Genomic DNA, 14,939 nt, shown 5'->3' with positions numbered 1-14,939 from the left:
AGCACAATTCTTTTCTCAGTCATTTAAAGAAATCATAATCTAACACATACCTAGCTAGATTACTTACTAAAAGTTCTAAGACTCCATTCCTGGTCTATCCCCGGCAGAAACCAGCATATAGACAGACACACAGACCCTTTGTTTCTCTCCCTCCTCCCAGCTTTTGAAAGTATCTTGTCTCCTCATTGGTCATTTTGGTCAGGTGCCAGCGAGGTTACCTTTAGCTTCTTAATCCTTTACAGGTGAGAGGAGCTTTCCCCTGGCCAGGAGGGATTTCAAAGGGGTTTACCCTTCCCTTTATATTTATGACAACAGGGTACTAGAATGTGCATCATTAGGCTCCAGTTCTGAACACCTTTCAGATTATTATAATTCAGTATGGAATATTGTCCATATCCCATCCTCATCTTGTATCTTGTTCTCTGTCTCCTCACAGGTCCTAGTCTTATTCTCAGTTAAGAGTACCTTACTCTATGACCAGTCGGAATGATTTTAACTACATCAGTGAGACTATTTGTAAAATAAGGTGCAACTCATCTTGAGTCAGGGTAGCAGAATCCAACCTTGTATTATTATAAGTGGAAGGCCTCTATCTAATTAGTGGTTCACTTTAATAGTATTAAATAAGCCTTTGCATAGCAAAATTTATCTGGTGTAAAAGGATGGTCTTCATTGGAAGGTGAAACATTTCATACACTGTCAAAGATTAATAAGTAGTATAGTATACATCACTCCAAGCAGCAAAATTAGTATGCACATCTCACGGCCACATTAAAAAGCTTAATTGAAACCAAAAAACTTTAAAAACACATGCATACAGAAATAGTTATAATATAATGACCTGCTGCCAAAAACTACTCCAGGAAAAATGATTGATGGCCTCTCTGTAATTAAACACATTCTAGCATTCCATGACCACCGAGACAATTACTCAAACTTTGTAACAATGTATAAAGAAAAAAAACCTTAGCTAACGGGCCATGACTACCCCTGTACACCCATTATTCAATTTTATCCTCTTCAACCAGAAATAAAAATGGTAAAAACATTAAAAAAAATTAAAAGACCCCAAGACCAAAACAAGAGCTTACTAGGAATTTAAAACTGCACTAAAAGCAAGGCCTAATCTTGTATATAAAGTCTTACCTGTCCCTGTCACCCTACCTCAGCCTAGCTTCTTAGAGATCTCTGATTCTACTGGTTAAAGCACTAGAGGTTTATGATTAGCCACTATTCAAATCTGGAAGTCCTAACATTTAGGAATTTTGAATCACAAAAATACACAAACCCTCCAAATCTCACAGTCTAATGTACAGGTCTGGGACACAATCCATCCCTCCAAAATTTTTCTCTTCCCTCATGACAGTCTTTAAGAGCTGGCTGGCCCACTCTTCTCATTCTGTTTGTTTTAGGGTATCAGTTAGTAGGATTATGCCCCATTTCAATATCCTAAATGTTGACATCTTCTAGAGAGAGGGCAGCCCGTCTTTCTCTCTCTGTACTTCAGTGGCAGTAGGAATGGAATGCTGACGCATACACTGGGCCCTTATGTCTGCCTCTGAGACATCAAGACTGCAGAGGGCTAAGGAGAACTCTACTTTCAGGTGATATCAAGGGTTTCCTTTAGCCTAATGCACTCTGGAATCTTCAGAGAACATAATATTTGACCTGTTTGGTAAATTCACCACTAAGTTCATCCACCTTCGATGCAATCTGTGCCTTCTTCAAGGAAGGCACTTAGCCTGCATTCTCCAATACCTTTCCTGCTACACAATGGCCACTTATGAGAGTTAAGAAAAAAAACTTATTGTACAGTATGTGAAAAAAGCTGAATAACATAGTGCTCAAATGATAATTGTGTTGGGAACAGCAATTTGGTTGCTAACTGAAAATTATTTACTTGAGAGCATTTAATTATTTTCTCCCTTTTTCAATGTGTTTTCAATTTTATTCCTGAAAAGGAACCGGGAAAAACTTACAGATAAACATGGATTGCATTCTGGGCCAGACTTTGCAAAGGGAGTGGATGACAAAAGATGATTACAAAGCTTCAACTCATAAGTGAGATCCCATGAAACAAAGGAAGATGGCTAGATGTTATTTTTTGTTAGGGAGAGGAACTTGGTCCCTCTACATTCAGATCAAAACCAAACCATTTATAAAATGGGAGGCAAATATGGGGAACTAGAAATTATGAACATTAATCAGAAGTAGTATAATGATTCCCATTTCCCTCTTCTGATGATTAAAGTGGATTGGTTCTCCAGTTTATTGGTACAAATATGCAACATTTTAGCCCCCATGGCATTTCCAGTTTATATAGGTCCACAGATTCCTTTCTCTGATGCTTCAACCTGACTTCCCTACACAGCTCAACATGACGATGTATTGTAAAACTTGTAATTGATGTTCAAGTTATACAAAATCCCTATTTTGTCTTGATCTGAAAACGAAGGGCCTGGATTATCCATTGCCTTGTGTTGGATATTCACACCTGTGCAAAGGGGATATAAAATGCTATGTAATCAGAAGCCTCCTCTCATTTACATGGGTGCTAGCATCTTACATCCACACTGCACAGGTTTGAATGACTATACAAAGTGCCAGGCAAGGAGATTCTGGCCCTAAGGCTGCAATTACACATTTTCCTATTTGTACCAGCTAATGACTGACAGACCCATCTGTAATGGATTTGTGCTGGTAATGTGCCTTTTAGGGAGTTCTGTTCTTCTACCTCAAGATACAAATAATGAATTACATGTATCCTTGGGAGGTGAAGGGGAGAGAGAGAGAAAGAGAGCAGGATTAAGGCCCAAGAGATTTACTTAGGGTTGCCAACTTTCTAATGTCACAAAACTGAACACCCTAGCCCCACCCCTTACCCGAGGCTCGGCTCTGCTCCCCCGTTCACTACATTTCCCCCTCCCTCAGTGGTTTGCTCTCCCCCACCCTCACTTACTTTCACTGTGCTGGGGCAGGGGGTTGGAGTGGGAGGGCTCTAACCGGGGGTATGGGCTCTGGGGTAGGGCCAGAAATGCAGGGTGCAGGGTGTGGGAGGGGGTGAGGGCTCCATCTGGGGGTGTGGGCTCTGGGATGCAGGAGGGGGCTCCAGGCTGGTGGGTGGCTCAGGGCTGGGGCAGGGGGTTGGGCCATGGGCTTACCTCTGGCAGCTCCCGGTGAGCAGCACAGCAAGCGGGGGAGGTAGGAAGGGGGGGCTAAGGCAGGCTGCAGACCACACTGTGCCCCAGAAGCGGCCAGCAGCAGGTTCTGCTCCCAAGTGGAGGCGTGGCAGGCGGCTCTGCATGCTACTCTCGCCTGCAGGCATCGCCCCCGCAGCTCCCATTGGGCACGGTTCCCGGCCAGTGGGAGTGCGGAGCTGGTGCTCGGGGTGGGGACAGCATGTGGAGCCCCATGGCCCCCCCACCTAGGAGTCGGACCTGCTGGCTGCTTCTGGGGCACAGCACGGAACCAGGACAGGTAGGGATTAGCCTGCCTTAGCACCGCCGACCAGACTTTTAATACCCCTGGTCAGCAGTGCTGACCAGAGCCGCCAGGGTCCCTTTTCGACTGGGTGTTCCCATCGAACCTGGACACCTTGTCACCCTAGATTCACTGAGAAGATTACAGATACTAAGGGAACGTGTACACTGGGTAGAGTAATGCCCCTCTGCCATGTACATTGGTCAAACTGGACAGTCTCTACGTAAAAGAATAAATGGACACAAATCAGATGTCAAGAATTATAACATTCATAAACCAGTCGGAGAACACTTCAATCTCTCTGGTCACGCAATCACAGACATGAAGGTCGCTATCTTAAAACAAAAAAACTTCAAATCCAGACTCCAGCGAGAAACTGCTGAATTGGAATTCATTTGCAAATTGGATACTATTAATTTAGGCTTAAATAGAGACTTGGAGTGGCTAAGTCATTATGCAAGGTAGCCTGTTTCCTCTTGTTTTTTCCTACCCCCCCCCCCGATGTTCTGGTTTAACTTGGATTTTAACTTGAAGAGTGGTCAGTTTGGATGAGCTATTACCAGCAGGAGAGTGAGTTTTTGTGTGTATGGGGGTGGGGGGGATGTGAGAAAACCTGGATTTGTGCAGGAAATAGCCCAACTTGATTGTCATGCACATTGTGTAAAGAGTTGTCACTTTGGATGGGCTATCACCAGCAGGAGAGTGAATTTGTGTGGGGGGGTGGAGGGTGAGAAAACCTGGATTTGTGCTGGAAATGGCCCACCTGATGATCACTTTAGATAAGCTATTACCAGCAGGACAGTGGGGTGGGAGGAGGTATTGGTTCATATTCTCTGTGTATATATAAAGTCTGCTGCAGTTTCCACGATATGCATCTGATGAAGTGAGCTGTAGCTCACGAAAGCTTATGCTCTAATAAATTGGTTAGTCTCTAAGGTGCCACAAGTACTCCTTTTCTTTTTGCGAATACAGACTAACACGGCTGTTACTCTGAAACTGGGTAGAGTGGATGTGTAATTGTAGCGCATGTGGATATACCTGAACTACCTGTAATCTAGCAAGCTCACATACCAATAGCAATGAAACCAATTATGACAGCATGAACTTCAGTGGGGGCTATCCACTGGGCTACCCAGTGTCCCACGTGGACTTGTACAGCCTGCACTGAAGCCCATGGTGCCATGGGCTATTGACACATGAGCTAGCTAGATGACAGCTAGCTTGGGTGTATCTAGGTGTTGCAATAACACACCACTCCTGATTGCAGTGTATCATAGAATCATAGAATATCAGGGTTGGAAGGGACCTCAGGAGGTCATCTAGTCCAACCACCGCTCAAAGCAGGACCAATCCACAACTAAATCATCCAAGAGAGAAAGCAGCACTGTTTCTGCCTGGTGACGAACCAGGGACCTTTCGCGTGTTAGGTGAATGTAATAACCACTACACTACAGAAACCAGCTCAGGCATACCCTAAGATTACAAAGTAATTACACAATAAAGGAAACATTAAAAATAAGGGAATCTACACAAAAAAGCATTAATGAAAACTAACTGAAAGATATTGGGACAGGATGGACACTAATTCTGTATTTTTTAAATTGCAATCAGGCCCAATCTAGAAATACATTATTTATAATGTTTAAGAAATGAAGATTTGTTGACCTACCCCAAGTCTCCAGCGAAGCTTTTGTTATTATCAACCACTTTATCTCTGTCTACTTCATCAAAAGACGCCTGACAAGTGGATGTCTTTCACCTCTCAAATGAACATCATACATACACTCTTTTGACTGATTTTACGTAATAAGATAGGTCTAATAGCAGTCAAGAAAAAACAAGTTACAGTTAGAATCTGTCTTAAACACAAATGAAGCAACAGCTTTTGGAGCCCAGAACACCAAATGGAGTCTGCTACTTTTAGGGTGCCTGCATCACTTTCTGAAGAAGCAGAGGACAAGGAAGTAACTCATAGCTTGTGTTTGCTCCCTGTTTCCAGCTGTCTGGAAACCTATACGTCCTCCAAGGCCAGCCCTTTCACCAAAGTAAACAGAACATCTATCAGGCATCTACTGCAAGTCAAGCAAGTTTCACAAATATATCCAGCCATAGTTCATGTTAAATCTCTTGCCCCAGGTTGTCTTGCATTGCATTTAATTAAGACACAGCATGAAGGTCTCATTGAGATAGCTCACCTTTGGGGAAAAGGACAGAGGTTAACAGGATACCACTTACAGGATGTAGAAAATAAAGAAAAAAAGAAGCTGAACCTTAATAGTTAATAGGAACTCTGTTGCAACTCTGCAAAATAGCCTAACTGCATTATCCTGTAAATTGTTATAGTGTGATCATAAATTCATTTAACTTGCCTTTGGGACAAACCCCAAAAAGTTATATAGCAAATAATCACAACGTTAACATCTTCCAAACTATAAAACAGTCAGTGTACGAGGCAAACAGCTCTTCAACTCTGCAGTTTGCTTTGAATGGGAGCTGCTTGAGTGCCTCTGCTTGGTCTTTTCTTATCTTTCCTATCAGCTGCTTGATCTTATCTAGAGGTTAAGTAGCCGATATGCTTTTTCAAAGCGCAGGAGACTTATCAACATAGGTGAGTCACAGCTTAGCTGGGTGCAATGCTGCAGCTGTATGCTCTTCCTTCTGCAAAAAACTTTTTCCAAAGAAGCAATTTCCCACCACAGCCTGTGCCCAGCAGGGCTGATACCAGTGAAAGAAACCTCCTTGGCGATTATAAGCTGCTTCCCCTGGCCAGTCTCAAAATGTTGTTCCTGTCATCAAGGCCTGACAACAAAGCAGTGCTGTATCTCCTGCTTTCAGTTAGATTTCTGAGGGGCACTGAAAAGCACCTTACTGGATATCATGACTTGCAGTATTGTTTTTGAAGTGTTTAATTGAATGTAGAATATGAATCAAGCTCTTTTCTCCCTGCTTTTAAGCAGTTCAATGCAAAACACAATAGAATTTAAACAGAACCAGGGTTCTCTATTCCCAAGTGCATTCAGAGATGCATCAGGTCCCAGGACATAGGAAGGACTGGGTGCAGGCAGTATAGTGGGACCAATAGCTGTGTCTATCAAGTCTGGTTTTATGTCTTTGAATCTGACCAGTACCAGATGCTTAAGGGGAAGGTTTAAAACCTCCATAATGGACAACTATGCAGCAACCTGCCCTCATTAGAAGCTTCTTCCTAACCCCCTGCAGTTAGAAACGCCCATTATATCCATCTTATGTATCTGTAGATGATATTCTTAATATTCATGCATATGTCTAATACATTCTTTAAATTCTACTAAGCTCTTGGCCTCAGTGACATCTTATGGCAATGAGTTCCTCATGATAAGTATTTAATTTAAATCATTTTTAAATTTGTTGCCTTTGATTTTCACGGGAGTGCCCCTTGTTGTATTATGAAGGCAAGGTAAATAATTTACATTCTGTATAGTGTTCATAATTCTGGTATAATCATGTCCCCTCTAACACTCTCTGTCTTTTCAATTTCTTCCCCAATAGAGTCTTTCTATCCTTCCAATAATTTTTGTTGCCCTTCTCTAGACCTTTTCTATTTCTGCTATATTCTTTTGAAGACTGGTGTGTTTGGGTGAGTGAATGGGTGCCTGTGTAAAACAGCACATTATATAAGGTGAGGGTGCACCGTCGATTCATATAATTACATAATATTTTCAGTTTTATTCTCTATTGCTTTCTTAATGCAGCCTAACATTCTGTATGCTGCTTGGACCACAACAGCACACTGAGCAGCTTTCATCGAGCTATTCACAATGACACCCAGGTCTTCCTCCTCAGTGGTTACAGTCAATTTAGATTCCATCAGGCTGTGTGGATAGCCAAATTGTTCTCACTGACATGCATTACCATGTGCATGTCAGCACTGACTTTAATCTGCTATCAGGCTGCCCACTCACTTCCCTTGGTTAAATCCTTTTGGAGTTCCTCACAACCCTCTCTAGACTGTACTAATTAAGGAATTTTGCATCATCCACCAAGATTTTGAATAATATCAGAGGCTACTTGGCCACTGCCTGAAGATCCATGAAGGAGGGGCACGTAATCTATTTGTCTCAACAAAAATATCAAAAGGAGGGGATAGTGGGGTTTACTAGGCAGTCATCACCCTTTTGAAGTTCACTCTAGGTAAGGGGAGGCCACTTCTACAGACCAAGAATGATTTGCTCAAACTAATCTGCAAGTTTACTCATACATTTGTAAGTGGAGTCAGGATGAGCTCTACCCTGACATCTGGTGGCGAGTCATGGTGGGTTGTGGAAAAGAACTTCAGGGGCTGATCTCATTTGCATAGGCACACCCACCCTGCCTAGATGGTCACTTAGATGCTATAGGAGTCCCAGTTTCTCTGTTATTGGGGCAGGAATAAACTGTTATGTGAATCAAGGACAGTGGAACTGTACTTGGCCTTTTGTTATGATGGAGGGACCTACCATCAACTAAGCAGCACTCACTAGGCAAGGGTCATGGGTTCCAAAACCCAGTGAAGAGAGAGAGGCTGGGGATAGGTATTAATACTTGGTGGTATGGGCCCCCTGGTGAGGGCCTTACATGCTAATTGTACTTCCTCCTCTCTCCACGGTAGAATATCAGAGCTAATTTTGATTCCATTAGGAGTCTAGTTACAGACTGCTGAGCTGAATTCACTTTTGACTAATGGTGCACCAGCACTGAGGCTCCCCTACTACGAGCTGAAATCACAAAAGAGCTAAACTTACTAAGAGCTGAAAACACGGAGTGTTGTGTTAAGCAGTGGGGGAGCCTGGAAATATATTGTGGAGCAGTTTGCGGGATGGCTGGCAGAGCAGAGCAGTTTGTCGGATGCCTGGAGCAGCTCATGGAGGTGGCTGGCAGAGTGGAGCCCCCTGGAGAGGTGGGGCAATCAGCTTTGGACCACGTAAGGTGCCCCTTAACCCCTGCCCCATCTCCACCCAGGTTGGGAGGTAAAACTCTGCAGATAAACTTTCGAACTCCGGGGCTGCCCTGACCAGGGACAGAGACTTTTGGGACTTTGGGTGATTTTGAGTTGCTGGACTCAAGAACCAAAGAGAAAGGACACGCCCCAATTTGCTTGGGGTGGGTTTTTTGCTCATGGGTTGTGTTATGAATCCTGTTGGTGGTGTTTCCCCAACATAATGCCACATTGTTTCTCTCTGTTATTAAAAGGCCTTTTGCTACACTCAGACTCTGTGCTTGTGAGGGGAAAGTATTGCCTCTTGGAGGCGCCCAGCAGGGTTGGTATATATTTGTCCCAGGTCACTGGGTGGGGGTTCGAGCCGGTTTTGCATTGTGTTATTGGAATGGAACCCCTAGATACTGAACCCGGCCCTTGTTGCTGCCAACTCTGATGGGCAGAAAGATTACACATTCAAGAAAATTATGAACAGCTCATGGACAACTACTGAACAGAAGAAGACAAAATTTGACAAATAAAATTTCAATGCTAATTATTTTCTCAGCTTTAATATTGATGAGTAGCCAGGGCAGATTTTGCAATGCACCAGATATTACTGCATGGAACCCTCTGTTAGGGTGACCAGATGTCCTGATATTATCAGGACCATCCCGATATTAGGGGCTTTGTTTCATATATGCAACTGTAACCCCCCCAAAAAGAAAGTGTCACGATTTTTCACACCTGTTACCTCATCACCCTACCCTCTATACTGCTTTACAACTGAATACTGACTAGACTTTACATTATAGCAGTTAAAGATGGAGAAGGCCACTTAAGTCATCTTGTCCACTCTTGCATAATGACAGGTTTCAGAGTAACAGCCGTGTTAGTCTGTATTTGCAAAAAGAAAAGGAGTACTTGTGGCACCTTAGAGACTAACCAATTTATTTGAGCATAAGCTTTCGTGAGCTACAGCTCACTTCATCGGATGCATAACACAGTATGCATCCGATGAAGTGAGCTGTAGCTCACGAAAGCTTATGCTCAAATAAATTGGTTAGTCTCTAAGGTGCCACAAGTACTCCTTTTCTTTGTCTACTCTGTTACCCCCACCAATTGAGTATTGTTTCCTATACTACATTTGTATAATAGAATAAGCCTGAATTCCCTTTAAATGAAATACAAACGGTGTCTGAGTTAAGTACAGTCATTAAAATGGCCTTCAACACTGAAGTATTCGCAGATTAAATCAACTAAGATTTGCAGAACTCCAGGCTGGTGTCTGAACATGGGAGGGAGGGACACAACTGGGGTTTCTGACAATATGATTAGATTATAAAATAGTTTGCTAGCACAGCTGCTGATTTGCTCACTTAATTCACACTTGGCAGCATTTGCAATGAGAAGGCTCCTGGTTTAAGGCAAGGTAAGTTAAAGCTTGTCCTCCTTGGGTTGCGGACATCTGGAGAAACAAATACATTGACGTCAGACCTGCAGAGAATCCTGTACCTAAAGTAGTTTATGAAATCTCATCTTAGAAATATGAACAAACAAAGTGAAGGTTAATGTAATTTTCCTGTGTATGCCCAAAAGCCAGAGAACAACACAAGTCCGGGCTTTTAGAGTTTATTAATCAATGGCAGCAGTGGGTTCACAATAAATGGCTTTTAAGCCTCCTAATTTCTTTAACCACCTTTACACAACTGAAAAGCACTTTCCTTCCAATTACTTTCTTCCCCTGCTGCTGTTGCTCAAAATATGTCTCACATTCACATAGTGCCTTTCATAAAGACGAACTGGAGTCCAAAAGGCGGTATTAGACATAGATAATATAATCCATTGTTCACCAGTGGAATGCAGCCATCTCTAGGGTGGAATGCAGCTCATGCACTCCAGCAACATCCAATCAATTTAGGTTAAAAATGAATGATCTCAACTAAATGAAAAAGGACCCTTCCCCTATTTCCTCCTCAGTACTCCTCAGCTTCCCAACTTTACATTGCAGCCCACTGTCCTGGCCAAGGACATTGGGAAGACACTATGGAATCTGCCAACATTATGCCATAATGTCCCTTCAGATCCCATGCATGAAAATACATGTGTTTTCCTTACTACAGTTTAATGATGCTCTGCTTAGGCTACTGGAATGGCCTAAGTTCTTTACTGAAAGCCAGATTCTATCACCCTTACTCACAATGAATAGAACCTTATCTTGCAAATACTCCCATTGAAATCAGGGGGGTTATCTGAAAAGTAAAGTACTACTCAATATGCTTAAAGATGGCCCTTAGTAACTCAGGCTGAGTAGTACCTTACTAGTCATGAATGAATAGTTGAAACCAAGTTAGAAACTAGGCCATGTCTACACTACCACTTATGTGGAAAAAAACCGCTAAGCAATGTACATTTTGCTTGCATAAGCACTTGTGCGCACAGCTTCTCCCGCCAACATAGCTACTGCCGCTTGTTTAGGTACGTTTATTACGTCAATGGGAGAGCTCTCTCCCGTTGTCATAGAGCAGCTCCATGAGTGATCCTACACCTTCTGATAATGAAACAGCCAAGTAAATAACTCGTTACAATTGTATACTAAGAATCAAATTTTCAACCGTTGCATTCAATTCTGCATCTGCAAGTGTTTCACAAGAATCAAATAAGGGGCCCTAGATGTGGCTGGCTAAAATATGGGCCCAGAGTACCTTTAATCAGAATGAAAATAACTCTTAGCATTTGCATCATCATTTCCCCCAACCCATTAGGTGCAGGAATTAATTTAATTTTAAATTAATAAAAACTCACTCACCGGTGACAGACTTGTGCCTTCATGGTTGCTTTTCATTTTGTTTACTGCATGCTGAGATGATGCAGGAACACAAGCATGTGCTCTGTTGAAGGAATCCCATTGCCCAAATAATTGCAGCTAGAGGTAGGCCAGAACTAAACTCTTAGAACCAAACACTCCTGAACTTTGGCAGAGGGAAGGTCAAAATCCAGATCCTGATTTGAGTTTTGTAGTTAGGGCCCATCTTGGATTACAAGCCAACACAGAGAAAATCACCCTCTCCGATCATTTTGCGAATTTGCTTCTTGAAACCAATATACACAGACGTGGAACTTTTGCAGTAGTAAATGCAGTAGTGAAGAAGAAACAAATAAAAAAGCCAGTACAGATGACTGAGCTGAAACCTGAGCAACTAGTTCAGCAACTTCCCAATGGAGAAGTACCTAAGGAATTCTGAGTAAGCAAAGAGTCAGGAACTGGAATAAAATTGTCTCTTGGCACAAGATCCAGTGGGATTTTCTCAGGAGACTCTAGACATACTACTACTACTGTTATTCATTTCTATTTTAATAGTACCGAGAGGCCTCACCTGAGATCAGAGGCCATTGTTGTAACCCCTGTAAAAATACATAGGGAAAGAATCTAAATAGACAAGAGACAAAGGGAGGGAGAGGAGAAGTGTTACTGTCTGAATTTTATAGATTGGGACTTGCCCCAGGAAGCCTGTGGCAGAGCCAGAAATTGAACCCACATCTGCTGAGTTTCAGGATCATTCTGTAACCAATAAGGCCATCCTTCCTCCCACAGTTTTATGTATGAGAGCTCCATTATTATAGACAGCTAAGAAATAGTCGTCATCTTTGAAATCAGACCGCTCATTTGGGTGCCTAAACATGGATTTAGGAGTCTAACTTAAGGCATCCAAGTTTGAAAACTTGGCCTTGATTTTTTTTATTCTTTAATCCTCTGTCATATGTCACTATGCATTTTGGTGTTTATTGTGGTTATCTGGCATGGTCACAATCCTGTCTCTATTAGAGTGGCATACAGTGATGCATGGGAATTCTACACCTAGTTAAGAAAGAGAAATAGATTAAAATGTCAGTTTAATTTTGTAATAGCAAGTGCTGACACTGAATGGTAGCTTGAGAATTTACTGTGGGTCTGAACATTATGTCTCTGATCAGCAGAGCATATCAACTGATAAGATGTGTGAACTGTCAAATAGTGTAGCTACAGTAAGAAAATTATGCCATTCTTGCTGCTTTATGCAATATCTGTATGTCATTTTCCCCTTGCATTTGTATATAACAAGTCATGTTACACCCAGTTCTGCTGACAGAAGACAGGCTGAGGAGAGCCTAAAATATACGGCTGACATTTTAACAAGCATAAAGACCACTACTGTGGTTGCACCAAATGAAGGCCACATTACAAAGAAGCACCTCTCATTGAAAAAAAAAAAATCTTAGTAATTCACTGTAGCTCCAGGCAGGCAAAAACCTCCTGTCTCAATATCTGTCCTGCTCTTCACCCAGGGAGAAGAGAAGCTAATAGAGAAGAGAGACATGGCATGAATCTGTCACACAGTGGGATGGATTCACCCCGATGGAATATTTTCAAATAACTGTGAAACCAGTGAAGTTATGTTTGTCCCACTCATTTTAAGATTTAATTATTTCAATAATTTGCTTGTATCATGCAGATCACTAAGGCCTGAGTCCTTAATGGAGGATGGGAACCTCCGTTAGTACTTGGTAAAGAAGACTCTCCTGTTAAATTTAAGGCACTGACCTGAGTGAAGGTCTTAGCTGGGAGAAGATGGATAATGTGAAATGGGAGATGTTAACCAATTTCCCTCACAGATAATACCCTTTAATTTTCATCTGTCTGGGCCTGAGGTGATACAGGTGTCAGTGCACAACGGAGGCAGCTAAGAATTCCTCCAGATTTGGTTTATCAGCTAAGCGAAGAGGCCAGCAGCCTTTCCCAGTGAGATACTGGAGTTAGCAGTAGAGCATCTCTCTCAGTGCAGCCCCCGATAGTTGGTTGGGAGAAGTTGAGGCCATAACCTCAGAAATACCAGCTTGCATCCCCGGGAGCAGGCTGGGCTGCTGAAAAAGATGGTGCAGCCTGCACAGTCCCACTGCACACCAGACCTCTAAGGAAAGGAAAGTGCCTTGATACTGAAATGTGGAATGTAAATAGTGCTGGGCATTTTTTGTTTTAGTTGACACTGAGGCTGGGATTTTCAAAGGGGCCTAAGGGATTCAGGCACAACACTCCCACTGAATTTCAATTAGACATTTTAGTCCCTTCAACCCTTTTGAAAATCCCAGCTTCAGTGTTTGGTTACTATTGTTACTGCTTTCTGATCTAAATTCAGAAGCACTAGGTTTTGCAACAAACTTACACCATTGGGGCTGTTTCTGAGGAACAAGCCTGGAACTCCCTAAAAGGCTTCACATGCATTATATATGTGCAGTGTTCAAGCATTATCTGAACTCATAACAGAAAGTATTGTATGGTCTTTAGAAATTAATCGGTCATCATCGCCCTTCCTTTTTTAAATACCAAGTTAAATTGCAAAAGCGTTACTGTAATTCCTAACAGATGTGCTGCTGGGCTGTCAGCAAGGAATGTGTGGGTGAGGGACTGAGGAAGAATGAATGAATGATTGAACAGAAGTGAACACAATAGGGGCGGTGGGTGGAAAGAAGAGGCTCACTATTGGCTCCCTCCCTCCCTTAATATTCTTGAAATTGACACATACAAAGTGGCGCGGGAGGAGAGGATGAAAGAATCTTACCCTCCCCTACCCTCTCTTTTATTTCAGCTCATCTTTGCCTTGGGGATATTTTTGTTTCTATGCTCTCTTTTAGGTACAGGTAACATACCTTGGATGTGAATGCGGTGAATAGTCTTAGGAACAGGCTTGCCTGACCTGAATGCAAAAACTGCAGCTCGGTATGGAGCTCTCACTCTGCCTTGTTCTGCTGGTTAAACTGCTCTGTAATAACAGCTGGTCACGTAAGGTTGGCTGAATAATTCACCGTGTTCATCTTGTGACATTCTAAAGATTCCGTAGTCAACAAAAATTTTGTCTTTTGTTTGCTTGGTTGATCCGTCTGTCCATCTTTTCATTTCACTGGTCTGTTGATCATATAATTTATTTGGTAAATTTTATGTCTTTTTTGAGGAAATATGTAATGAGAATTCCTTCCCAACATTCAGCCAGCTCTCTGTCTGGGCTATGTTGTAACAGAGCCTATGTGGCCTTGCTTGGCAGTAAGGGGACAAAAAGGCCACCAATCCTGTGTGCATGCAGAGGGTTACCCAGGGTAGGGAAAGCAATCTCCAGGCAGCCATTAAGAAAGTGGGTGGGATGGGGCAGGGTGTGGGTGCTACTTTGAGGAATTAGAGTCAATTGGAAACCAACACAGCTGAGCCAGCACAGATTGGAAAGAGTGAGTGGGGGGCATGGTAAAAATATACTCCTCATAGAGATGCAATAAATTATTTCTTCATGAGAACAAGGAAGTTATTGGATTCTCTGAGTCACAATTCCTTCCTGTGGCAACTCATTGGGCACTACACCTATACACTGTCCCATACTCAGGATTGACGGTAATTTCTCAATATAGTCCTGTCTAATCTAATCTAACCACTGCCTTGATTTTCATGTAATCTAACTTGGTATACCGAAGAAAGTACTAACTGACTTCAAAGATGCCCTGT

This window comes from Lepidochelys olivacea (assembly GCF_965140295.1).
Source record: "Lepidochelys olivacea isolate rLepOli2 genome assembly, chromosome: 4".
Lineage (NCBI taxonomy): Eukaryota > Metazoa > Chordata > Testudines > Cheloniidae > Lepidochelys > Lepidochelys olivacea.
This window is presented reverse-complemented; position numbering follows the sequence as displayed.